The sequence below is a fragment of the Dasypus novemcinctus genome, chromosome 9 (assembly GCF_030445035.2).
Source record: "Dasypus novemcinctus isolate mDasNov1 chromosome 9, mDasNov1.1.hap2, whole genome shotgun sequence".
Taxonomy (NCBI): domain Eukaryota; kingdom Metazoa; phylum Chordata; class Mammalia; order Cingulata; family Dasypodidae; genus Dasypus; species Dasypus novemcinctus.
Window position 1 is genome coordinate 107,727,592 of NC_080681.1, and position 24,952 is coordinate 107,752,543.

Sequence of the window (24,952 nt, forward strand, 5' to 3'; positions counted from 1 at the left end):
CACCCAGCTGTGGAGAACTACATCCATGGCTAGAGAATACTCCCTGCCCCAACAGCTGCTTTTCTACTGATCACCCCAGTTGTAATATATCTGTCACCCTAACAGCACACCTCTTACCCCTACAGCTAATAGCTCACCCTCTCCTCGGCTGCGGGGGGGAATGACAGCTCAACCCAGACACCCCCTCTCATGCCTCTGCTTGCCACCTGGTCTGATACCCTGGACGGGGTGCCGCTCCTGCCACTGCAGGAACCCACCTGGTTCCTCTGGCCCCTGGGGGAGTCCTGGCAAGTCCAGCCTCAGGACAAAAGTCGTCCCCGAGGCTGACTGCCCAGCAGACAGCAGCCGAGGCTGAGCGGAATTTAAATGTGGTCCTGTTGGGAAGGGGAGCCAAGAACGAGTACAAGGGATGAGAGGCTTTCTGTCGCCGCCTGGTCCACGGGGATGGGGGGAGGAGGATGGATGGGACTGCTGAGGAGCATTGGAGGGCGGTTTTACCACCACTCCTGAATTGGGGTGGGCTCGGAGAGGAGGCCGTAGTTCCAAAAGCGGCAGACTCCTGGCTGAGGCACCTTCTCGCTCATCCTAGCAGAGCTGCTCATCCAGAGTCTAGCCAAGCTTGGGGGGCTGGGTAGGGAAGTCAGGTCTGCAGAGCCACACAAATATAATTAAGACCAGCTAGGAAAGGGGGGTACTTCAGACCTCAAGTGTCTGATGATTGTTGAGGTTGGGGATGGGGGAGTTTCCGAGTTTCAGGAAAGCAAGTTAGCCAAACACAGGTGACATTGTCTTGGACAATTTCTTTATTCCTTCATTCAGACAAGACTTCCTCATCACCTCACCTCTCAAAGGAACAGAACGGCATTAGTGGGGGCTGGGGAAGAAGGTTGGATTTAGAAGAAATTAAAGCAGTGGTTCACACCTGTCTGTGCTAAGGCACTGTCTTCCCATTATGTCATACCTCAGAACAGCCTTGGAAGAGTCATTAAGCTCATTGTTACATGAGGAAACTGAGGCTTGCAGAGACCAACTGGCCAGGCCCCAGGACAGTAATAACAGTCATCATGATCATTTATTATGCACTTAAGTGCCAGGTTTTACCTGCCTTCACCCAGTGACTTCCCAACACACTTGCAGAGTAGTTCTTACAGAGAAGTAAACTGAGGCTTACAGAGGTTCGATGAATTGCCAAGGTCATACAGCTATTAAGTGATCGTGTTGGCATGTGAACTCAGCTGCATTTGACTCCAGAGCCCAAGTTCTTAAAAGAAGTTCCGTTATCTGGGACCCTCACCGAGCACGTCCTTTACCTCCCAGTGCTATGGGGCTTGTACACACACTACAGGTGGGAAAACTGAATTTGAGGAGGGCTAGCAGCTGTCCCAACATGGCATGGGGCCTGCTTTAGAGTTTTCTGGGAGAAAGAGCAATGCTGTCAGTCAGCTTCACCCAGAATCCTGGTAAGAACCGAGGGGGCTGGGTAGGGAAGTCCTACCCTTCGTCCCCCTTTTCTCAGCTCGGCGTCTGTCCTTGCCACTGACCTCGGCCTCGTCTCTTGCGTTTCTTTGCAGCTTTCAGAAAACCAACGCCAAGACCCCTCCCAGAGTCCACCTCGTCCTCTGGCAGGAGCGCCTGCCCCTCTGCCTCCTCCCTCACCCCACCTGCACCCCCTGCAGCCCCATCTCCCCCACCCCTCCCTGCCCATCTCCTCCACGCAGAAGCCGAAGGTGAGCCCTTTCTGCACAAAACCAGCAATTGTAAATACTTTTTAAAAATGTACAAAACTTAAAAACAAAATACAGTTTTAGAAAAAGACAAAAAAAAAAAGAGAGCGAGAGCGAGAGAGCGAGCGTGTGCAAGAGGTTGCGAGCAGGGTCCCGAGGTGTCCAGAGCCCCTGCAAGTATGCACTGAGAAATTTATCTACAGGTCGTTTGACAAAAATGAACAATATCCTATTTATTGTATATACTGTTTTATTATAAATCGTGGATTGTATATTGCATTCTGTAAACCTGCTGTGGTCCCGTGGTGTGCAAATTCGCATGGTGGGGGGGAGGGAGAAGAACCTCTTGCGGGAGCTTTTTTTTTCTTTCTTTCTTTCTTTCTTATTTTTCACTCTTTTGGGTTTTTTCTTCTGTTGTTGTTGTTGTTTTCTGTTGGCAGGACACACCCAAAGATCCAAGTTTGTATTAAAAAGAAATGAAAAAAAGCAAAAAAAAAAAAAAACAAAAAAACCACTAACTTGTGTCTTGTGAAAGGGGTGAGGGAGGGTGGCTGGGGTGGAAAGTTCAAGGACTGGGATTTGTCACAGCCACTGGTTCCCTGGTAGAGCTGAACAACTTCTATGTGCTCCCTCCTCTGAGTCCTCCCTTCTGCCTGAGACCTAAGGCACCTTTGCATCAGATTTCCTTGGTCCCTGAGCCATCCATTCTACCTCTTCTATCTCTAGCGCCACCCGCCCTCCCACTTCCACTCTAGGCCCTCGGTCTCCCCTCACTCTGGGCCCCCCATTCTGCCTCCCAGGTTTCCCTGGGCCATGAATTCTGTCCCACGTCCAGAGATGCTATTCTGCACTTTGGGCTTGGGTCTCCCGTCCTCTCCCAAGCCCCAGGACTCCCTTCTCTGGGCCCTTTTTTATGTCCCCAGGTCTCTCCTGCCCCTCTCCAAAGTGCCGGGATACCTGCCTCTAGGATCCCTATTCTGCCTCGAGCCTGGGTCTCCTCTCCCTGAAGAGCCCCCATTATGGGCTAGGGTGTAGGTCTCCCCTGCTTCTAGACTCCTTCATTCATGCCAGGTCCCAGGTCTCTGCCTCTGGTCCCTGTCTCTCCAGCCTCTGGATCCCACAGTTCTATCCTGGTCCAGGGACCTGTCTCTGGAACCCCCATTCCAACCTATTCCCAAGAACCCTTGTGGGGTCCCTCTTCCCCACTAGGACTGGAGTAGCCACTGTTTGTGTGTCTCCGCTCCTGGGTCTGTTCTGCCTCTAGGCTGCCCACCTACCCCAACGCACTCACAAGTACTAATGCAGAACCACGTGTCACCTCAAGTTTTATTTCTCTGCCTTCCACTCTTCCCACCCTGAACCCCAAATACTAGATATGTGTTTCCTCCCAGAGTTGGTGAACTTTGAAAAATGAAAACTAATCCTGGGCCTGTTTCTGTTGAGCCTGGGAGGGCTGAGCTGTTTCCCACTACTTGACCTTGGTGAGCTCTTAACTACCATAACCCCCCACCCTGCCCCCCACAAGTGCCCTCCTTGGGCTTCCTGGTTTTAGGAAACAGTATTTCCCAAAGCCCCATTTTATGTTAAAGCACTGCCGAATGTGGCTACGCTGCCTGCCTCACTGCCAAGCCCAGGGAGACACCAAGGCACAGCTCCCCTTGGCCTTGGGAGAGTCAGGGGGACCCTTGGTCTGAGGAAGACACATTCTCACCTTCTGGGCACCCCTATCTCAAAGAGGCAAGAGGACGCAGCGGCAGGTAACAGTGCCCTCGAACTGCGGCCGCTGTTGGGTATAACAAAAAGGCTGATTCACCCACCAAGCCTCCTGCGCCTCCCAGGACTCGGAGATGAGCTGCTGTGCCCGCCTGTCCTGTCTGGGGAGGGAGGCAGTGGCACCAACACTACCCTGAAGCTCACCCCCCAGAGGTGGGGACAAGGAGCAGTAAGACCCTGGTGGCGGGGGGGGGGGGGGGGGGGGGGGTACTTCTCAGAAGAGAAGCCACTTAAAGAGCCAAGGCAAGGGTCCTGGGCAGAAAACTGAAGGGTTTCCAGGAAGAGGAAGGAGCCTGTGCCCGGTCTGGAGGTGTGAGAGGGTGGCAGCCACGCAGCTAAATCTGTTTGGAGTAGACACTGTGTGTTTGGGGACCGGAGAAGGCTTTGGCAGGTCATTCTGGGGCAGGGTGGAGGCTGGTTTGAGGAGGTGGCCCTGGAGGAGCCAGCAGGCAGGCCTAAGAGAAGCCCGTGTTCAGACATGCCTGCAGGGACAAAGTTAGTGTGTTCAGAGGCTTGGGGAGGCTGTCCGGGTGGGACAGTCTGGGCAGAATGGAGAGGGGATCAGGGTCCTGCAGGAAGAGGGTGGGAGCCCGGTGAAGGGAGCTGAGGGTTCAGTGAGGGGGGTGGAGGCCCAGGGGAGGGGAGTAGTCCCTGAGAAGGGACTGGGGGTCAACCAGGAGATGAGTCTTGAGGGGGGCAGGAAGGGCAGTGAAGAGCTGGGGTCCCAGGGCTCGGCGGGGGGGGGGGGGGGGGAGACCATGAAGGAAATGGGAGTTAGAGGAAGCGATAACAGCACAGTACAGGCAGATGATGGCTCATTAACTTGTATTTAGAGAAGGGATGGGGAGTCTGCGGAGAAGGGGGGTTCACAGGGCAAGGGATGGGAACCCTGAGAAGGGTGGTGGTTTCCAGGGTGAGGGGGAGGCTTGGTGAGGAGAGTGGGGGGGGGACGACGGGGGATGGGGGTAGAGGCTCAATGAGAAGTGAAGGGAGGAGTCAATGAGAGGAGGGGAGCTCAGAGAGGTCAAGGGTTCTGCAGCTTAGGGATGGGAGGGAGAGGTATTTTTTGGAGCCTAAGATGGGGGGAGATCCTCCTGTGAGAAGGTACTCTGTGCCCTTACGCTCTGGGGCCTCTGGGAAAAAGTCAGCGGAGACCCTGCCCAGGTAAGTGGGGCAGGGTTGGGGTCGCCTGTCCTGGGCATTCTCTTCAGAAGTTGGGGCCCTGCCAAGCCACAGTCCCACACCTGATCCCAGAAGCCATCAAGGCAACATGACTCTGGAATATTTGGGTTTTGTTGCCATTTATTAAATTCCTCCCTAAGGTGATTTTTCCTCACAAAGATAGAGAAAGGTATTCACCTCACTGGCAGATGAGAAGATGGGTTCCGAGACGCGGAGTGAGAAATTTGCCCAAGATCATAGGGCAAGTGGCAGAAGTGAGGTGGCCCAGGGTCTGACTCCAAGCCCTTGCTTTTTCATAACAACTTGAAGAAAAATTCTGTTTGTAAAATTTATCCAAAAATTAATCTCTATAATACAATTTTTAAATGACAGAAATAACAGCAAATAATTATATAGCACTTACTAGGTATCAGGCACTGCTCTAAACACTACATATTTTTAACTTATTTAGTCTCCACAACAATCCTTATGAGGTTTTATTGTAACTCTTATCCCCATTTTACAGAAACTTGAATGCAGAGAGGTACTTTGCAAAAACCACCTAGTGAGTAAGTGGTAGCACTAGAGTTCAAACCCCAGCTGGTTCCCAAGTCTGCTCTTCACTGTACTGTTAAAATGAAAGCCCACTTTACCCACCCCCATCCCTGGTAATAACCCATGAGTCCACAGTCTGGAGTCTGTTCCTCTAGATCAGTGGTCCTCAACCTGGTTGTAGGTAAGCATCACCTGGAGAGCTTCCAGAAACCCTGATCCCCAAATCCTCTTCCTAGAGATTCTGGGCTGGGACCAGGGCACTGTAGCCAAAGTTGAGAACCTCTACTCCAGCTGTGGTGCTGTGTATTTGCATACCGGCCGCCACTTGCCTTTAAAGTGTTGTCACAAATGTGTACATGATGCTTTCTTGGGTGTACATCATAATGTTTTTCCTTTAGTGTTTTTCACTCTGAGTGGTTGTGAGTTACTGTGGGTGTTTTGGGTATGATGAGTTCTCCAAGTGATGTGACCACAAGGCTTCAGGCACTGTCCTGGGCGCTTGGGGATACAACAGTGAACAAGACAGGTGGGGTCCCTGCCTTTGAGTGTATAGTCTGGTGAAGGTGACACATTTGGTCATGTGCTTTTCCCTCTGAGTGGCAGGGGTTTGGAGACTACCCTGGCTGGGGGTTACTGAGGGGTGATTGACTGGTCGGGAGAGTTTAAGAGTGTGAAAGACTTGCTGGTGTGACTGTGTGCAGATATGTTTGTGAGACAGACCGGAGGTGTGTTACGGGTTTGAACAAGTGAGGCTGACTGGTAAGTATGTAAAGGTGTGCACGATCGGGACCTGTGGAAATGTGGACAACAGTGGGGAGGGTGATGGGGGTGGGCTATGTGCGAGGTAGACACTAGCCCAGGACAGCATGCACAGATGCGGGCGCACGCGCACACACGCACACACACACGCGCGCACACACACACACACACACAGTGTTATAGGGAAGAAGCTGGGTTCTAGGCCCTGGCTCCCAGGGCCAGGCAATCTCTGCTCTGGGTTTGTGCGGGAGGCACAGCTGGGGCTGGAAACTCTAGAGTGGGGGGAAAGCTGGGGAGCCACATCCTTGATCTCAGCCTTTCCCGACTTGGTTCTCTGAATCTCTTCGTGGGCCTGAATCACCAGGTCTCTGTACCTCTAGGTCTCCCTGTCTCTGACTACTGGGGCACTAAGACTGATCATGTGACTCTGGGCGGCCACCTCTCCAGCCTCCTTGGCTCTTGCCATGTCTCCTTCCATGTCTCCCTGTCTCTGTCTCCATGTCGGCGTCTGTCTCCGTGTCCTTCCCTGTCCTTGCCAGGTTGGGGGAGGGGGCCCAGTGCTCTGGGAGCAGGTGTCAGCTCACTCAGGCAGCAGGGAGGGAAGCAGAGGAGGGCACAGAGCCAGCAGTCCCTGGACACACAGCCATACTTCAGGACACACACTCGGGGTGCCAGGACATGACGAAGTGGGTTTCCTAGGACTTTCATGGGAACATACACAGAGGCACACAGTTCAACACAGAACCACACCCAGAAACACAGAAGGATGGAGATGCCCTGCCTGACATGCAGGCCCATATGCAAATACCAAGGAATCACATACACACACAGACGTATGCTCAGCTACAAAGGCACACACACATACTCAACTGGATCCGGGCACACATAGATACAGTCGCAGACATACCGGGGCATTCAGCCAGAGGAAATCCCAGGGCCGTGGGCACACACTCCCAAGGACATAAACTCACATCTTCAAGCACACACACACAAAGACACCATTGCACACTGGAACGCATTTATACAAAGCACAGGTACGGTATGTTCAGTTACACCAAAGCACTCTCACTCGGAGGCACACGTTCAGGGATAGGAGGCAAATGAGCACAGGCTGGCACATACCCTCAAGGACAATCGGAGAGACAGGCACAACAGGCACACTGAGGGACACGCCCTGACAGAGGGAGAAGAGCGACCTCAGTACACACACCCCCTCAGGAACACCTGGGGACACGCCTCTGGGCGATGGGGAGGAGGGTCAGGGGTAGGGCGGCCCCAGCGCACCTGGCGCTCACGGTGCGCCCCTGGGCGCCCCCGCGGCCGAGAGTGCGTGCGTGCCCCTGCGTGCGTGCCCGCCCGCGCGCGCCGCCACCTGTGGGAGGAGAGGTGCGCACTGCGCCCGGGGCTGCCCGGCTGGCGCGGCGCGGGGGGAGCGGTTGCCATGGCGCGCCGAGCGCGGCCGCATACTAATGGGGCGGCCATGGGCGCTGCCCCCACCGCTGCCCCCCTGCCGGCCCGGCGCCCTCCTCCCACGGCTTCCTCCAGCTCCTCCCAAGTCACCGCGGCCCGCGGCCTCGCTCCGTGCGCCCCACTCAGAGCCTCTTTCGTGGGCCTTGGGCGCCGGTCGGGGGCTGGCCCGGGCTGGCAGGACCCTCGCTTCGCGCGTCTCCCCACGGGAGGCCCGAGCCGGGGAGAGGGCGGAGCTGGGTCCGGGCGGAGGTGATGGCCTGCGGCGCTGCAGGGGCTGCCTGGCCCGGGCACGGCCACCAAGCGGGTATGGCAGCTGGGAGCGCAGGTGCTGCCTGGAGATGGGGGTGGCTATCCCGGGAGGGCGCGGGAGGGGAGAAAGAAAGGGGAACTTAACCCTTTGATTACCAGCGGGCCCTTCTGTCTTTGGCTTGCCCGGGGGCGGGGGCTGCTTGATCAATCGCTAATAGGGTCTGCACCCCTCCAGTTCTGGCTCGACATAGCCGGAGAAGAGGCTACAGTGACCGTCACTGCCCTCTCCCTCAGGACCTCACCCTCTTCCCTCCAGTCCTGCCCTAGTCTGGCTAGTGAGGTGGGCCATTTAGAGAAGTGCATTGAGCACTGGGGAAAGAGGCAGGGCACCTGAAGAGTTAACACCTCCCCACACCTTGAGCCCGGAGTCCTGTCCCAGAGACCCCCCCCTTTAGTGAGGCCCTGACCTCTGCACCCCCTCAACTTGCTGTGCTAATTGGCATTGATGGGTGTGGCGGTACCCAGGGGTGGAGGAAGCCATTAGAGGGTTTGCAGGTAGAGGATGTGGGAGGGGGGCTTAATGGGGGGGGGGGAAGAGAGCCAGGCGGTTGCCTAGCAACACCACAGCTGTCTGTTGACCTAGAAGAAGCTGCGCCGTCTTGACACAGCTGGTGTTTACATGTAACCGAGGCTCTGGCTTAGCGCTTGCTTGGAGGAAAGCTGAGGCAGGGCCCTCGTGGCAGCCTGGTCCCGGCCCCCGGCTGTTGTGGGCTCCATGCCTGCCTGCCCTCTTTGCTCCAGCTCCCACCTCAAGTCCAACAGAGAGAGAGTGGGTGGGCAGATCTCAGGGCTGGAGGCGTTGGGGCTGGGGGAAGTGGACACACACACATACACACACACAGGCGGAGGCTTTCAACACAGTAACGTGGGAGGCTAAGAAAAGGTGCCAGGAGGGTAGGAGAGGTGGGGGAAGGGACAGGGAGGGGAGTGCCCAGTTTGTGCACAGATTCCAATCCACAGAAACTGCCAGCATACATAGGGACACGTGGACACGTGCACAAACACGGCACAGAGAAGCCCATAGACATAATGACATCTAGGCAGGCAGATAAGGCACAAACACACACGAAACCCAGTAATCCAGATATCAAAACACCAACACACAGGCATCTTGATACAGAGGACAAACAAGCCTGACCACCTGTCAGATAAACACACAATACACGGACACACAAAAGGAAAGTCCCACTTGCTAATATCAGCAACTAGGAACTCTGGCATAAACACTAGTATTTGCATGCCTATGTGGTGAGAGGCAGCAACCCAGACCCACATCCACCACCTGCATACACCTGAACACAAAGAAATGCACAACTCACAAATTTTATTTGACTACCCACAATGCACAAGGCAGGTTGGCAGTCATTGACACAGGCAGAGACATACCCCAAGGCCCAGCATCTGAAGAGGCACAGCTCCCTGAAGGACCATGGGCCCTGACATGTCCCACATAAGTGCCATAGCACAAACACATGCTGGCCCAGTTTGTGGGCAGAGCTGAGACTCCGCCCTGCCTACAAACTCCGAGTTAGCAGCAGATCTGCCTTGGGATCAGAGGGTCCTAATGGCCCCAGGATCAGGGTCAGATGAATCTATACCCATGAATGGCCTAAGCTGCACCCCTAACCCTCAGCCCTAGGGAAGAGACAATACCAGCTCTGTCCCTTGGAGCTCCCAGACTGAAGGGGAAAATATAGCCCAAGACACCCTCAGTAGCCCTGCTCTGGAGTCCCTGCGCTGACAGAGGAGGCACCGTCCTGCCCAGATGAGACCCAAGCTGACGAAGGCCATCTCTCCTCTCAGGCAGCTCCAGACAGCACAAGCAGACAGACACACAAACACACTTGAGCATGTGGCAGCTCCTGGCGGGCTCCTGAGGGCTTCCTGAAAGAGGTGAGCATGGCGCCTGGCTTTGAAGCCCAAGAGGAAAGGAGGAGGGTGTGTACTGAGGAGGGCCTCCTTTCTTCCCCCACACCCCACCCCTTCCTCCAGCAGTTCCTCCTCCCCCCCAGGGCCCAAGGGGCCAGCTGGGGCCCCACAGTCCCATCAGCCCAAGCCGTGAGCAGAAGGAGGAGAGCGGATATTTTTAGCTTCTCTGCCACTGACATTTCGCAGCAGGCGACCTGGGGTGAAGCTGAGTGAGTGCTGAAGGCTGGGAGAAGCCGACAGCGCCTTCCCGCCCCCATGCACATGTACGCACAACTGTGCACGCACAAAGCCACGTCTCCCAACACAGGAGTGGCGCAGCTTCAGGTACACAATCGCACGCCTAAACACACACCTGCAGCTGTGCACACACTTGGTTCACGCACCACTTATGATTAAAACCTCATACACCTGGACCCCTGAAAAATCCATCTATTCACACCCACCCACGAACACCCACAGTTCATACACACAATACATTTCCCACAATCAGCCAAGCACACACACATTCATTCATCAGTCATTGAATAAATATATACTTATTAGCACCTACTATGTGTTGGGCACTGTTGTAGTCACTCATGAGCAAAATGGACAAAAATCCCAGCCCTCAAGGAGCTTACATTCTGGTGGGGGAAGTTAGACAAGAAGCACAAGATAAATAAAGTATGTGTTTCAAGAATCACCCACATAACTCAGTCCTGCACACACAATCACATGGGTGAACAGCAATCTAACATTCAGTGGCCTAACGAGCACACACAACTGCACACACACCCATAGTCAAGACCGAGGCAACTCCACCTATGTATCTCAAAAACAATCACAGACACTGTGCACACAGATGCACACACGGAATTACACGCAGCACATATAGATTCTTGTGTAATTCGAACACATGATACACACACACATAAATGCAGCCCCCCACACACTTTGGAACGTCTCCTTACAATTTACCTATCTACGTGCACAGAATACAACCTCCCCAAGAATACGTAAGTGCAAGTTCTCACAACCCCTCTCTACACAGAGGCACACAACCATCCCCTCTGGGTAGTTTCTCTCCACCTATCCCAGACACTCACACACACACATTCTCACAGTCCGCCCAGGGAAGTGTCAACCTGTTTGCTACATGTTCACAGGTGTACACACACAGCCCTAGCACTCTCACAAGTTCTCACACACACCCAAGTCCCATGCCCCAAAGAGACCACGCACCCTGCATCAACACATACCCAGCCGACGCCCACCCTCCCCACCCCTCCTCTCCTCAGGAGGGGAGTGTGGTCACAGCATCCCACACAGGCACCCACAGTCCTGCCCCAAGGTTCCAACCCTGCTGCCTCCGGGGTTTGGGGACTGAACCCAGGCCCTAGAACCTTGGCACCCCCACCTCAAGACCCAAGGGGCAGACTCCCACTGAGTTCAGAGTTAGAGGCGAAGGAGGGGAGTGGGTGTAGCTCAGTGGTTGAATGCCTGCCTCGCATATACTGGGGCGCAATCCCAGTACTTCCTAAAAAAAAGAATAGACATGAAGGAGAGTCCTTTCTTCTTAGGCCTGCACCTGCTCCCTCCCTTTGTCCCCTCCCCTTCTCCCAGTCTTCAGGAGTTCTTTCCGCCTATTTCTCCATCTCCCCATCCCACCCCTCTCCCACCTCCCTAGCAGCCCTTGGCCCAGAACCAAGCCCTCCTCTTCTCTTCCTGGTTCTGCTGCCCTAGAGGGAATTAGAGCCTTTGTGACAAACAGTCCAACAGGCAACAGACAAACTACCTGGGGACCAAGTTTTAAAAAAGGCAAGAAATCCTCTTCATATCCTGAAGACCTGGTAAGGAGAAAGAGCTTAACCGGCCAAGGGAAGGACCGGACTGACCTACCCATGGGCTAGAGTGCACGGCTACACAACTGGGAGAAGGCGCCCTGACTCCCAATCCGGGCTCTGCTGTGAGACCCTTGGTCAGTTGCTGCCCCTCTCTGGCCCTCATTTGCCTCGTGACAAAGAAGTTGCTGCTGGCAATTTCTGAGCATCCGGATCCTCATCCTCCGTGACGCTGCAGCAGTTGGATCAACAGGGAGGGGAGCTGGGAGCCTTGGGAGCAGGGTCAGAGCAATCAAGGTCCCCTCCCCAAAAGCTTTCCCCTCCCTGAGCCTCTCCCACTCCCAGGCCCAGGCTGGAGTCTGGGTGGAAGCAGCAGAGGCCGGCAGCACCCATTAACCCCCGCCAACACAAATAAACATATGTGCTCCCTCAGCCTCAGGCACCTCCTCTGCCCTTTCCGGGCCTCAGCTTCCCTGCTTGTGCACTTAGGGGCTCACATTTGGGCTGCATGCCCGTGAATCAGCCTGCGTGTACACTGTCTGTCTGTCTGTCGGTCTGCCAGCAGCTTCCAGGCGCCAGGAGGGGAGGCAGAGTGGGGGAGGTGGGGGCAGGGAAGAAGGCAGCGTTGACAAGTTCCAATGTCTGGCTTTCCCTCTTGGAAACCCCGAGCTGGGGCTGCCCCCCCTTCCCTTCCTGTCTCTCTCGCTCAAGCACGTCCCCTCTAAGAGCCCCTCTCCACAGACACCCCCAGTGGAACCAAGCCCAGATTTGCTGCCAAGAAGGCCGGCATTTCTTAGACTTGCCACGTTAAAGGGGCCTGCACAGGCACGCACTCAAATCCCCCTCCGTGTCCTCCTCCTGTGCACAAGCAGACGACCCGAAACACACAAAGACGCGGTCGGACATAGCGGCCACCTGTGCACGCAGGAGGTAGCACATGGAGCGCATCTGACCCCTGGCTCACAGACAAGTACCAACACAGCCGTGTGCACCCTCCCCCTTCCCACACTCAGCTCCCCGCAGCCCTAGAAGCACGCACAGCCGCCAGCACGCGGTGTTCACAGACACACACAAACATAGGCCCACGCGGGGCCTGGCTGTCCAGAGGAGCAAGTGCCAGCCTGTAGCCTGGTATCTCCCTGCACAGCACAACCGCCACGGCCAGCACGGCCGCCCCCACCCCGAGGAAATGCAGCCACGAAGACACAATGTCCCCCTGTCCCCTCGCACACGCGGTCAAGCGTATGCAGTTACACCCGATGTTCCCCTGCCTCACCACCCTTACAAAGTCCCCTGGGCACAGCCGCACAGCGTGCCGCCCCCCTGGACATTTGGACTAGCTCTCATGGTTTCACAATATCTTTCCAGGCCTGGCGACATGCTCAAAATCACAGCCGCATGCAACACTCCCTCATGCCCATGCCATCCCTGTCCCTTGTGTGCACATAGACAAATTCAAGTTCATGGTTAGATTGGTATCCTCTGGTACACAATAACAGATTCACAGAGGCCCCTGACACACACAGACAGACACACACTGACCCTTTTGTGCACACACCAGTTCCTTGCTACTGACAGTCTGTTTCCATGTGCATGTACTGCTAAACAGCACCGCTGTGTACACAGGCACGTGTTCAAAGTCAGGTCACACACGGCCTTCCCTTTTGCTTACACAAACACACAATGGCCCCTGTTTATGCACAAACCTGCACAAACTCACACACAGCATCACTTATGCACATTGAGGCACATACAGAATCACAAGTCACCCTCAACATGCCCCCCCATGCACACACACACGTGTATGCATGCTCCCACAGACAGATCCAACTCTCTGAACCTCATGCACAGCAACCCCGGACCCCTGGCCCCCAGCCAGAGCCTCCCAACTTCTTGCCCTGGCAGGTGAGAGTGGAGAAGGCTGGCTAGGCCCTTGTTCCCTCCCTCCACCGGCTGGCTCGCTCCCTCCTGTCTGGCAGAGTCTGCCAACCCAGTCCCGGCTCCGGCAGCCCTGGCTGCTCTGGGCAAACTCTCGGCGTGTTGGTCTCTGCTGATGTCGCAGCCACAGCAGCAGCCGCAGCAGCAGCCGCAGCAGCAGCAGCAGCAGGGGCGAGAAGGCTGCAGGCGGCTGCCAACGTGGCAGACGGTGGGCAGGACAGCAGGAAGGAAGCAGGGCCCATTCTGCGCCCACTCACTGGGGGAGACAAAACCAAGGGGGGCAGGATGAGCAAGCAAGGCAGCTGGGCACAGGGACCTCATGCCCAGTCTGGGCTTTGGGCCCATTTTGGCCCCAGACTCACTGGGTGACCTTGGGCAACTTGCTCCCCCTCTCTGGTCCTGTTTCCTCCTGCAGCAATTGAACAGTCTGGACTGGGCACTTCCTCAAGCCCCAAAACCTTATGTCCAAGTCAGCACAGGGAACTCACTAGAAAGAGAGGCGGGTTCACTCTGTGGCCTTGAGCTGGTCCCTTCCCCTCTCAGAGTCTCAGCCTTCTGGCCCAACAATAAAAAGTTGTCACAGCTGTAGAGCTGCCACAATTGACAGAACATTTCACTCTCCCAGGGTAGCACCATTTTACAGATAAGAAAACAAGGGCTAGATAGGTCAAATGATGCCCTTGAGTCGACCCCACCAGTGTGCAGCCGAGCTGGGCCAGGAGCTCAGGGCTTCTGATTTAGTCTTAAAATCAGTGCTGCCTTCCTCATCTTCCCATCCTCCCATGCCCCCACTGGCACCCTGACTGCCCCTCACGGTACCCCCACCCCCGGCCCTGAGCCCTACCAGAGCCACCTGGTTCCACCCTGGGGAGTCAGAGTGCAAAGGCCAGACAGGCCTCCCACCAGCATTCCAGCTGCCACTGGGAACACAGCTGTCAGCAGGGCAGAGAGAGCCAAGAGCCACCTCCCAAGCAGGCCTACATAATTGGTACATTGTCAGCTCAAAAAGGGAGCTGCTGTGGGATCTGGGGCAAGCCACAGGCCTCTCTGGGCCTCAGTTTCTTCGTCTGGCCATAGAATCTGTGGATTGGACCAGAGGATTTCCAAAGGGCCTCTCAGCTTGGACAGTTGCCTAGGGAGTGATGGGGAAAAACACTGTAGGGGAGACAGCTGTCCTGAGTTTCCCAGCCAGCTGTGGGTGTGCCTCGGCGACAGGGACCAGGGAATCTGACCCCTCCCTCACCTGTGGGGGGGTCACTTTTGGGTTCCCTCTGAGGCCCTGCATTGGAGAAGAGGCTCAGAGGGTGTTTGCAAAATGGATGGATGGACAGACAGATGGACAAAGGTATGAAGGGGCTCAGCACTCCCAGAGCAGGAAAGAGGACAAGAGGCAGTCTCCCCCTGCCCACCCCGGTTTATTCAACAAACCTCTTTTGATTCCCACTCCGTCCAGCCCAGCCCTGCAGTCTGTGGGGAGGGTCAAACGAGGGAGCGTCAGTCACGCGGTCAGACCCGGGGGACTGTGGAAAAGGCATCCAGCTAGTCTGGGGGTGAAGAAAGCCTTCCTGGAGGAGGTGGCCCAGGAATTGTGTTCAGCCTCCTAGGCTGAATCAGAGTGAGCCTGGCGACGTCCGTACATAGGTTCGTGTTTGTGTTTGTGTACAATCGTTAACCCCATTTTACAGATGAGGAAATTGATATTCAGAGGTAGAGACAGTCAGGTCTCGCACCCAGGCCTGCCTGACTTTAAAGCCAGGCTTCTTGTGCTGTGCCACGCTGCCTCCCAGAGGAGTGAATTGCTAATGGTGGCATTTCAGATGTAGTGACAGTGAACTGGGAAAGAGGTTCAGGACAGATGGTTCCCAGTCGGGGCCCCTGCCTTGGGCTAGCAGAGCAGGGCATAGGGTGGTCAGGGCAGGCGCTGCCCCTTCCCTCCACTCTGCTCCGGTGTGGGCTGCAGGCAGGTCCCCTCCCAACTCTCCCCGCCCTCCCCCTCCAGCCCTTTGGCCCTGCCTGGGCGACCTGCATGAGCTCAGCTTCCCAGCAGCCCCGCCGAGGCGTCAGCCCAGGCAGAGGCTGCCTCTGCCCTCTCGCTGCTTGGTAGTGCCAGGAGAGGCGGGGCCGTGGAGGGGCGGGGGAACCTCCCGGTCTCCAGACCTTCCTCCTGTCCCGCAACTCCTTGGGTGCCCCTGGGGGTTGCTGCAGGGGCCTGGGCTGGGACAGGGCGGTGTGGAGCCGGGCACGCTGGCCAGGCCCGTCCTCATTGCCGCAGCCTTGTTGAGCTGCCATTAACAAGTGGCCGGAGGTTGCCGTGTCTCCATGGAGACCAGACAGTCAGTGTGGCTCCGGGGTGAGGGCCGTGATTAGTGAGTGTCAGCTTTGCCAGCCCTGCTCTTCCCACCGCCCGCCCGCCTCTGGGCTCAGCGACAACAGGCCTGGTGGGGAGGAAGGGACTGGGGAGGGGGCTCAGGGCCCTCACGGGCCACGCAGCCCCCCAGGCCCAGGTGCTGCGTCTTTGTCTCTCTCAGTGCCTCTCTCAGGCCCCATCCTCTAGTCAACCCTGCTCCCCACGATCCCGCCTCCCTTCCCCACTCCATCTTCCACGCGGCCACCCACGTGAGCTTTCTAAACACACAAGCTGAATCCTGACACCACCTTCCTTAATAACTTTCTATGGCTCCCTATCGCCTTGAGTCTGAGCGTCAAATTCCTTGTCATGATATTCAAGACTATCATTCATTCATTCATTCATTCATTCAACAAATCTTTTTGAGTACCTGTGTGCCAGGGAGCCCTACAGGGAGACAGGGTCAATAAAAACAAGTAAGAGCTCTGCCTTCATGGAACTTCCAATCCGGTGAGGAATACACACTGTAAACAAAAACAGAATCACAGATGCATGATTACAATCATGAGGAGGGCTAAGCAGGACCGAAGAGGGTGAGGCTATATTGGCAAAAAAATAATTTGAGGGAAGCGGACGTGGCCCAACTGATAGAGCGTCCGCCTACCATATGGAGGGTCCGGGGTTTGATCCCCAGGGCCTCCTGACCCGTGTGGTAAGCTGGCCCACGCACAATGGTGCCGTACCACACAGGGGCGCCCCCGCATAGGGGTGTCCCACACGAAGGAGTGTGCCCCGTAGGGAGAGCCGCCCTGCATGAAAAAGCGCAGCTCGCCCCGGAGTGGCGCCGCACACATGGAGAGCTGACACAGCAAGATGACACAACAAAAAAGAGACACAGTTTCCCAGTGCTGCCGGATAATGCAAGCGGACACAGAAGAACACACAGTGAATGGACACAGAGAGCAGACAACAGGGGGATAGGGAGAGAAATAAATAAAATAAATCTTTTTAAAAATAAATAAATAAAATAATTTGGGAAAGTGGATGTGGCTCAAGTGATTGGGCTCCCATCTACCATACGGAGGATCCTGGGTTCCATATGCTGGAGAGCTGGCCTGCGCAGAGAGCTGGCACAGCAATGTGATGCAACAACCACAACAACAAAATACTTTGGTGGGGGCACAACCTTCCTAGAGTGGCCAGAGTGGCTTTTCTGGAGAGGAAAACTTTTGACAGAGCCACAGCCATCAATGAGGACCCACCAGTCATCAGATGAGGCGGAAGAGCATTTCAGGTGGAGGGGGCAGCCGTGCCAGGACCCCTGTCTCCTGCCAATGGAAGGCTCTGCCCTCCCCTGAACGCCCATCCCCTCCACACCCACCCCTGAGTTTCCTCTCTTGGTTAAAGGCACCAGAGCTTATCTTCTGAGTCATCAGCCACACTGTTCCCTCTTCAAACCCGAGTCCCCTATCACCATCCCTTCTCTGCCACCTCAGACCCCAGCATTTTCGCTCAGACTCTGGCACCAGCCCCCAAACGGACTTAGCTGTTCATTCACTAGTTCATGCCCCCATCTGCCGGGCACCACGTGGGGCCTTGTGGGGACCACAGAGTTCCTGCCCTGGGCCAGGTCTACCAGGGAAACGCACCGGCACACAAGCACAGAGGACCTCGTCTGACCCGGGCTGGTCAGGAGGACTTCCAGGAGGAAGTCCTGGTTAAACGGAGACCTGCAGCAGGACAAGGAATTGGTCAGGCAAAGGGAGAGGGAAGGTCTTCCAAGCCGAGGAAGGAGCATGTGGAAAGGCTGGAAGTGAGAGAGGTCGCAGCCTAATGCGGGGGCCTAGAGAGGCCACTAGGGTCGGCTAACCCCAGGGGAGCGCCATCCATCTGCAGCCCGACAGCCAGCCTCTCCCCTTCCCCTCACGATGGTTGGAACCATCTTTCTAAAACAGGCAGGATCGTGGCCCTTCCCTGCTCTTCAAATCCTGCTCTGTCTCCCCAGTCCTTTCAAGTCCCAACTCTCAGCAGCAAAGCCCTCGAGGCCCTTGAAACGGCCTTTCCAGCCTCATTTCCTACCAGAGCTCCCAGCCGACTCTGTACTCAGCCGCACCCAGACAGGTCACATCCTTTCACGTGCCTGGGCTTTTGTCCACATGGCGCATGCCCCCCGCCCCGGAATGCCCTCCCCTGCTTCTGCAGGTGAGCTCTGTCCTTCGGGGCCCAACACACATGTCCCCTCCTCCAAGAAGTCGCTCCTGACCCCTGTTCCCCAGCCAGAATAAATTTCTCCTCTGCTTCCATTTCGTTTAAATTACAGCTAGCTAATGCCCGTTGAATGCTTCTTTCTTTGTGCTAGATTTTAAACACATTTCATATTCATGATCTTATTTAATCTTCATATGAGAAAATATCTTATCATCACCCCCATTTTACTCCAGTGAAACTGAGTCCCAGGAAAGTTAAGTGACTGGCCCAGGTCTCAAAGGCAATAGATAACAGAGCTGGGATTTGAACCCAGGCAGTCTCTGGAACTGCTCAAATGCTTAATCCCTGTTCCACACTGCCCCCTAGTAAGGCGTGCTAGCTGTGTACCTGACTCCCCCAGCAGTCTAGCAATGCTCAGTGAGCAGGATCCTAGCCTGACTCATCCAGGGCCCCCAGGGCCCAGCATATGGCTCGACACACAGGAGAGGTGTGCAAATGTGTGTGGCATGAACAAATAACTTCAGCTGAAATACCGGGTTCTGAGGGTGAATTAAACCTCCATCTCCTGAGTGGCTCTGGTCCCCATGCTCAGCACCTGGTTCCTGGCCCGGGCCGGACCAGCATCTGCTGGTGACCTGGGATTCCCTCCCTTTGGCAAGAGCCACCCCTTCAGAATCAGTCTTATCCAGCTTTGAATCTCAGCTCTGCCCTCAGGTCTAGCAGAGTGACCCTGAACAAGTGACTTTGCCCTCTCAGTCTTACTTTCTTCGTTGCAAAACGGCCTCAGTAGTCCCTGCCCTTCAGGCTTGTTGTGAAGATAACGAATGGCAGCCATTCTTCTATTTCCCAAGGGTCCACTATGTGCTGTGCCAGGCTTTGTCATTTATTCTTCCTTAGTACCACCCTTAGGCCCAGGCAACCAGGGTCCTGATCTAGACACCCACAGCTCAGGAGGGCTTGCTCTAGCCCTCCTCCACCGGCCCCCTCCTCCTGGAGTGAGAAGTCAGGGAGGCCAAAGGGACATGCCTGCCTGGAGCCCAGCGCCAGCCCCTTCTTGATTGCCAGCTTCCAGAGCCTAGGGGGCCTCTTCCTTAGTCCAAACCACACTGCCAGGGAAGCTTCCTAGGTCTGAGGGGTAGGCCAAGGGACAGCTATCTGCCAGGGGCAGGTGAGCGGGTCTGGAAAGAGATGGGTCTCTGGAGAGGAGGTACTCTTATTAGGGACCAGCTTGCCCTCACTCTGCTTCACAAATGCCCTGAAAGGCAGGAATTATTAGCCCCATTTTAGAGATGAAGAAACTGAGGCTCAGAAGAAAGGCATGTACTCTAAAGCCTGTTCATTTTACTGCCTCTTGAGGTGGTAGTGTTTTACAGCTAAGTGCTTCACATCTATCATCTCATTTAATCCCCACAACAACCCTCTAATAGAAGAGGGGAGTAGGTATAGCTTAAGTGGTTGAGCACCTGCTTCCCAGGTTCGTTCCCTGATATTGCCTAAAAACAAGCAAACAAACAAAAATCAACTCTCTCTGGGGACATGTAGGAGGTCCTGGGTTCAATCCCCAGTACCTCCCTTAAAAAAAAGTAATATTTTATCCCACTTTAGAGATAAGGAAACTGAGGCACAGAGTAGTTAAGGGACTTGCCTATGGTCACACAGCCCATAGGTGCTAGAGCTGGGAGCTGAACTCTTAGTATTCATTATCATAGTTATAACTTGGTTCCTTTAACCCTCTGCCTCAGAGTAAATCGCTCTGGGTGCAGCCTGGTTGTAAGGCCAGAAGGAGGCAGAAATGGGATGCCAGCTGAAGGTGCCTGAGTGTGCCAAATGGAAGGGACCAGGGCAAGGGGTCTGCTCCTGCACCTCATCCTCTGTCCTGCAGCCCCAGGATGGCTGGGCAAGGTTCTGGGGGCTACTCAGAGAGGGGCCTCTCTGGCCTGAGCGTGCAGCATTGCTCTCCCTCCCAGCCCGCGGCCTGAGAAGATGGCGCCTTCCCAGGGCCGAGGCCAAGGCAACGCCCCCGCCTCCCCTCCGAGGCCCAGCTGTGGGGCGGCTGCCCAGGCTCCCGCCAGCCCCGCCTCCTACTCCCTGGCCAAGCTGCTCTGTGGTCACCTGGACCCAATTTCCTCCTTCCTGCCTCCTCCCATCTCTGGGAAGCGCCCTCAGCTGCCCTGCCAATTTCCAAAGGCTTCTCCCCCGGGAAGCCAGCCCTATTTGCCCCCCACCCGCACTCTCAGGTCTCCTGCCCCCACTTGGAACACTCTGGCGCCCTCCCTTCAGTCCCACACGCAGAGAATCACTTCGACCATCAGCCCATTTTCCATTTGGTTCCTGGCTGAACATTGGGTCTCCCTGGCCAGACTGCGAGTTCCCTTCCCCAGGGCCATTATCACATCCTGCGTTTCCCTCTCCCCCCACAGTGCCTGGCAGGGAGGAGCCCAGAGCCAGCACTGCCCAGTGCTCACGGAACTGAACCCCAGTGTTCAGAGTCCTGGCGCCAATGGGGCTGTTCTTCAAGCTTTTGAGGTCAACCTACCCCTCACTTGATAGGGCAAGAGACTTGCCCAAGGTCACACAGAGGTCAGGCCAAGACTCAAACCCAGGCCTTCTGACTGCCCAGCACAGGTTTCAGATGCTATATTAGGAACAAGTTTCTAATCCTCCCAGCTCCTCATTTTCAGGCCCAAGATCAAAATAGTTCCCGACAATGTCTTCCCAGAATCCCAGGGGTTAGTTCTCCCCCAAATGCCATATCTGGAAAAGCCTCAAAAAGATAATGAGTCCAACCTCCCTCCTTTCATCTCCATTTCACAGATAGACAAACTGAGGCCCAGAAAGCAGAAGGTCACACAGAGCTGGGACTAGAGCTGAGATAGGATTCCAAATCGAGTTCTTTGAAGAAGGGATTAAGCATGACCAATTTATTTATTAAAAAAAAAAAAATTTTTTTTTTTTTTGAACGCCTACTAATTTCAGACTCAGTGCTGTGTGCTGGGAATATAAGGGACAAAAAGACAGTCGTAGCTGGAAGGTCTGCAAGGGGATTCCGGACGCAGTGAACATTCTGCATACTGATCTGCACCTGGTTAGGTGGGTGTGTTCGTTTGTGAAATTTCACCAAGCTCTATGTTTTATGTGCACTTTTCTGTATATATATTTTAGTAAAAAGGCTTTTTTAAAAGTCACAAGCATTGAGCTCATAGAGCTAGTATATTGGGGGAGATGAAACATTAAACACTAGTAATTATTTGATTACAATTGTGGCAAGTACAATGATAAAGTAGAGAGTGCTATGGGAGGACTTAATCTAGTCTGGAGAGTAGTCAAGGAAGGCTTCTCAAAGGAGGTGAGATTTAAGGTGAGCTATCAAGAATGAGTAGAAATTAGAGTGGGAATGATTTTTAACCCCTACTTCATCCTACATCCAAAAAATTAGCTCAAGATGAATCAAGCGCCTAAATGTAAAAGCTAAAACTATACAGTTTCCTAGAAGGAAACAAATGGGAATATCTTCATGATCTTGGGATAGGCAAAGATTTCTTAGGACACAAAAAGCACTAACTATAAATCAAGATTAATAAGGGGTGGGGAAAAGCATTCAAGGCAGAGAAAACAGTACATGTGAAGGCCCAGAGAAAGGGAGAGGCAAGGTGTGTTGGGAGGACTGAGAAAAGGCCAGAGGAGCCAAGGCAGGGGTACAGGGAAATGAGAAGTCCAACAGATAGGCTGGGGCCAGACCACCCGGGCTTTGTGGGTTAGGTTAGGAGTTGGGGCTTTATCCCAAAGGTACTAGGCAGCCTGAAAAGGGTTTACGTAGGGGGAGCAGGGACTAAAGCAAGGGTGGGGGCTTATGTGATCTTCGCCAGGGTTTGCAAAATCAAATGTTACCTTTCATATACCCAGGATTGCAAGGTGTTGCCTACACAGAGAGGAGAATAAAAGGAACCCCCACCCCCACCTCTTCTTCCCTGCTCAGCAACAAGACAAGGCCAGGCCAGGCTTCTGCTCCCCTGCAAATCAAGATGTAGTTTTACAACTTGAAAAGGCACTTAATCCAGGTGCCAGGGTGAGGTGGGGCAGTACAGGCGGAGACTCGGGCTGGGAGGCCCTGTCCTGCCTGGCCCAGCCCTGGTCTTAGAGGACCTGGAGTCTGCCAGCTGCCGCCCACGCCTGCTATAGCTGCACTTCACCCCTGCTCAGCACCTGGGCCCCCTCACCGCCTCTTCCCTCTCTTGGGAAGGCGTAAGAGTCCTGCAGGGAAGAAAGAGCCCAGAGGTCGCGAGTTTCTTCCACCCACTCCCATACACGTCAAGCTTCCCTGCACCAGAGCTCGGGCGGGACTTAGGCAAACCAGGTCCCAGCAGATGCCTGCTGTCCTATCACTCAGCTAGGACCCTCATGGCAAGGCACACAGGAAAAGGCAATGAAAGTAGTGACTCCAATTCCATCAGCATTTATTGAGCATCTGCTGCATGCCCCCATGCTAGAGAGTGTTGCTCCCCAGGAGCTCTTGGGAGAGTGGGGGAAGGAGAGTGCACACAGTAATCAAGATTACAAGTGATTTATAGAGGTCAAAGTGCAATTGATTATAGAAATTGAGACTGATTTCACTTGGGGAAGGGAGTGTAGGTATCAAGGAAAATTTCCTCTAGGAGGTGATATTTGAGCTGGGCCCTAAAGAATAGGTAAAAGCTGACAGTAAGGAATGCTCTTTGTGGCAGAGGAAAGTATAAGGGTTACAGTGACTATTGAGAATGCCAGGTACTATGCTTAGCACCTTTTGTATTCATTTAATCCTCATGTTAACTCTCTGACATAGGTATAAAATTATGTCCATTTGCCAGAGGTGGTAAGTAAGGCTTAGGAAGGGGAATACTTTGTTTTCAGACTCTCACAGGTGGTAAGTTGGCAGAACTGGGACTCGAACCCAGGTCTATCTGCTTCCAAGCTCTCACATAGAGTGGCTCAGGCAAAGGGCATCTAGATGAAAAGGGCAGGAGGTGAGGCTGGAGGGGTGGGTAGGCAGAGGTTGGGTGGAGAAAGCCTTGGTGAGGAGATATTGAACCTCTAATTGATCGATTACAGCTTTATCCATAGAGCAATGGGGAGCCATGGAAAGTTCATTGCGGGAGGGGTGGGGGTGGGGCTAAAGAGAGGTGGCACTCACAATTGGTCGTTTCAGAAGTGCACTTTGAAAGAGGAGAAATTCGAGACAGAAACCTGTGCAGATATTGCTACAAAAATCCAAGAGAAAGATGGGGGTCAAGGGATGGAGAGGAGGGGGTGTATTGGGGAGACACCAGGCAGAACTTGGGGCCTGATATGTTCTGGCAGAGGAAGTAGAAGGAGGAGTCAAAGATGCCGCCCCAGGTTTTTGGCCTATGTGCTTCAGGAGGAAGCCCAGTACTTGGTTCTGTAACAATACGCTGGTTTTTAACATCCCCTTCCCCCTCCCAAGGCTCAGCGCCACACCCGGCCCCTAAAAACTCACTCCTGAAGGCGCTTTACTCTTCCCCAAACACTCACTCGTATCTATCACCTATTCATATATTCCTTCATCCAACATACATAGAGCACCCACTGCATGCCAGGTGCTGTGCTGGGAGCTGGAGATACAGCCGGGAACAAGTGGAACCTGCCTCAGGAGTGGTGTAACGGTTAGAGCTTGGGGCCTGGATTTGAAATCTGATTTTGCAGCTTACTCTCGGTGAACCCACACTCTGCCTCTAACTTGTTGTGACCTCGGGCAAGTCACTGAAGCTTTCATTGTCTCAGTTTCCTCATCTGTGAAATGGGGGTAATGGCACCTACCCCATGAGTTAAATGGGTTAATACATACAAAGTTCCTAGCATCAAGTCAGCATTTGGTGCTAGCTGTTATTACAGAGTTCATATTTTAGTGAGGAGACAGATTCCAATTACACCGTTAATTATGTAACGACAACAGTGATAAATAGCCTGAAGGAGCAGTGCAGCGTGGAGGGTGAAGGAAGGCTTCCCAGAGGCAGTGCCGGCGCTGGTGGTGCTCAGCCGAGCTGCGTGCTTTGGGGCTGGTCAGCTGAAGGCTGAGGGAGAGAGGGGGCGCGAGGCAGAGGGGATGGCCAGTAGGCAAACCCACAAGTGGAAGGAGGTGCAGAGGGGCCAGTGTTTCTGTAGCTTTCCCTCTTTGGAGCCTCAAGGCAGCACCGAGAAGTAGGTCAGGCAGATACTCTGCCCCCATTTTAGAGAAAGGGCACTAAGGCCCAGAGAGGAACGGCCACCGCGCTGGTCAGCGTCCGAGCCTCCTGGTCATTGCCCTGCCCTCCCATCTAGGGGGTTGGAAGGAACAGGCCTGAGAAGAGGCCTTTGTCCCTTTTTCCTGCAGGGGCGGGAACAGTGGGAGCTGAGACCGCAGCTGGCCACAGGCGGCTGTGGCGGCCAGAGCTGCATTCCTTCCCCTGCCAGCAGAGCAAGTCCAGGCTCATGGCAAGAGCTGGGAACTCTCTTTCTGTAAAAAAAAAAAAAAAAAAAAAAGTGCATTTCAGTCAACATTAAGTCGTGACTTCTAACAGACACAGCTCCCAACTGTCCTCCCCAGCCTGGGTCTCTCCAACTCCCCCGGGTGAGCCCTCAAGCAGCCAAGTTTCTGGGAAAGGCAGTGAAGCCTGAACTTGGAGTCCAAAGCTTTTGTGGTGAGTCCTGGCTCAGCTTCCAACTTGCTGTGTGACCTCAGGTAGGTCCCAGCCCTCTCTGGGTCTGAATGTCCTCTGCAAAACAGGGAAGGGAGGGTTGGATGACATAAGGTGGGGTGGGGAACTCAGTAACCGGTTCCAGCCAGCTGCAGCAGCTTTGCTGCCCTCCGAGTTTGAGGCACTGGGGCCTTGGGGGTCCGGAAGCTGGGGACAGGCAGCCTTTCATCTCTGCTGGCCCAGGGTCGCTGCAGGTTGGCAAGCTCCACATCCTGAGATCGCGTTTCAGGC

General features: G+C 54.6%; 1 protein-coding gene across 12 annotated transcripts in view; it reads left to right on the forward strand.

Moving 5' to 3' along the window:
- The window catches only part of AHDC1 (AT-hook DNA binding motif containing 1), a 61,768-nt gene extending 59,530 nt beyond the window's left edge, over positions 1 to 2,238 (forward strand). For all 12 annotated transcript variants that reach the window (XM_058304032.2, XM_058304029.1, XM_058304027.1 and 9 more), the window contains one exon: positions 1,572 to 2,238. The gene's annotated coding sequence lies outside the window, so the exon portion shown is untranslated. The remainder of the gene's footprint in view (positions 1 to 1,571) is intronic.
- The last annotated feature ends 22,714 nt before the right edge of the window (positions 2,239 to 24,952 follow it).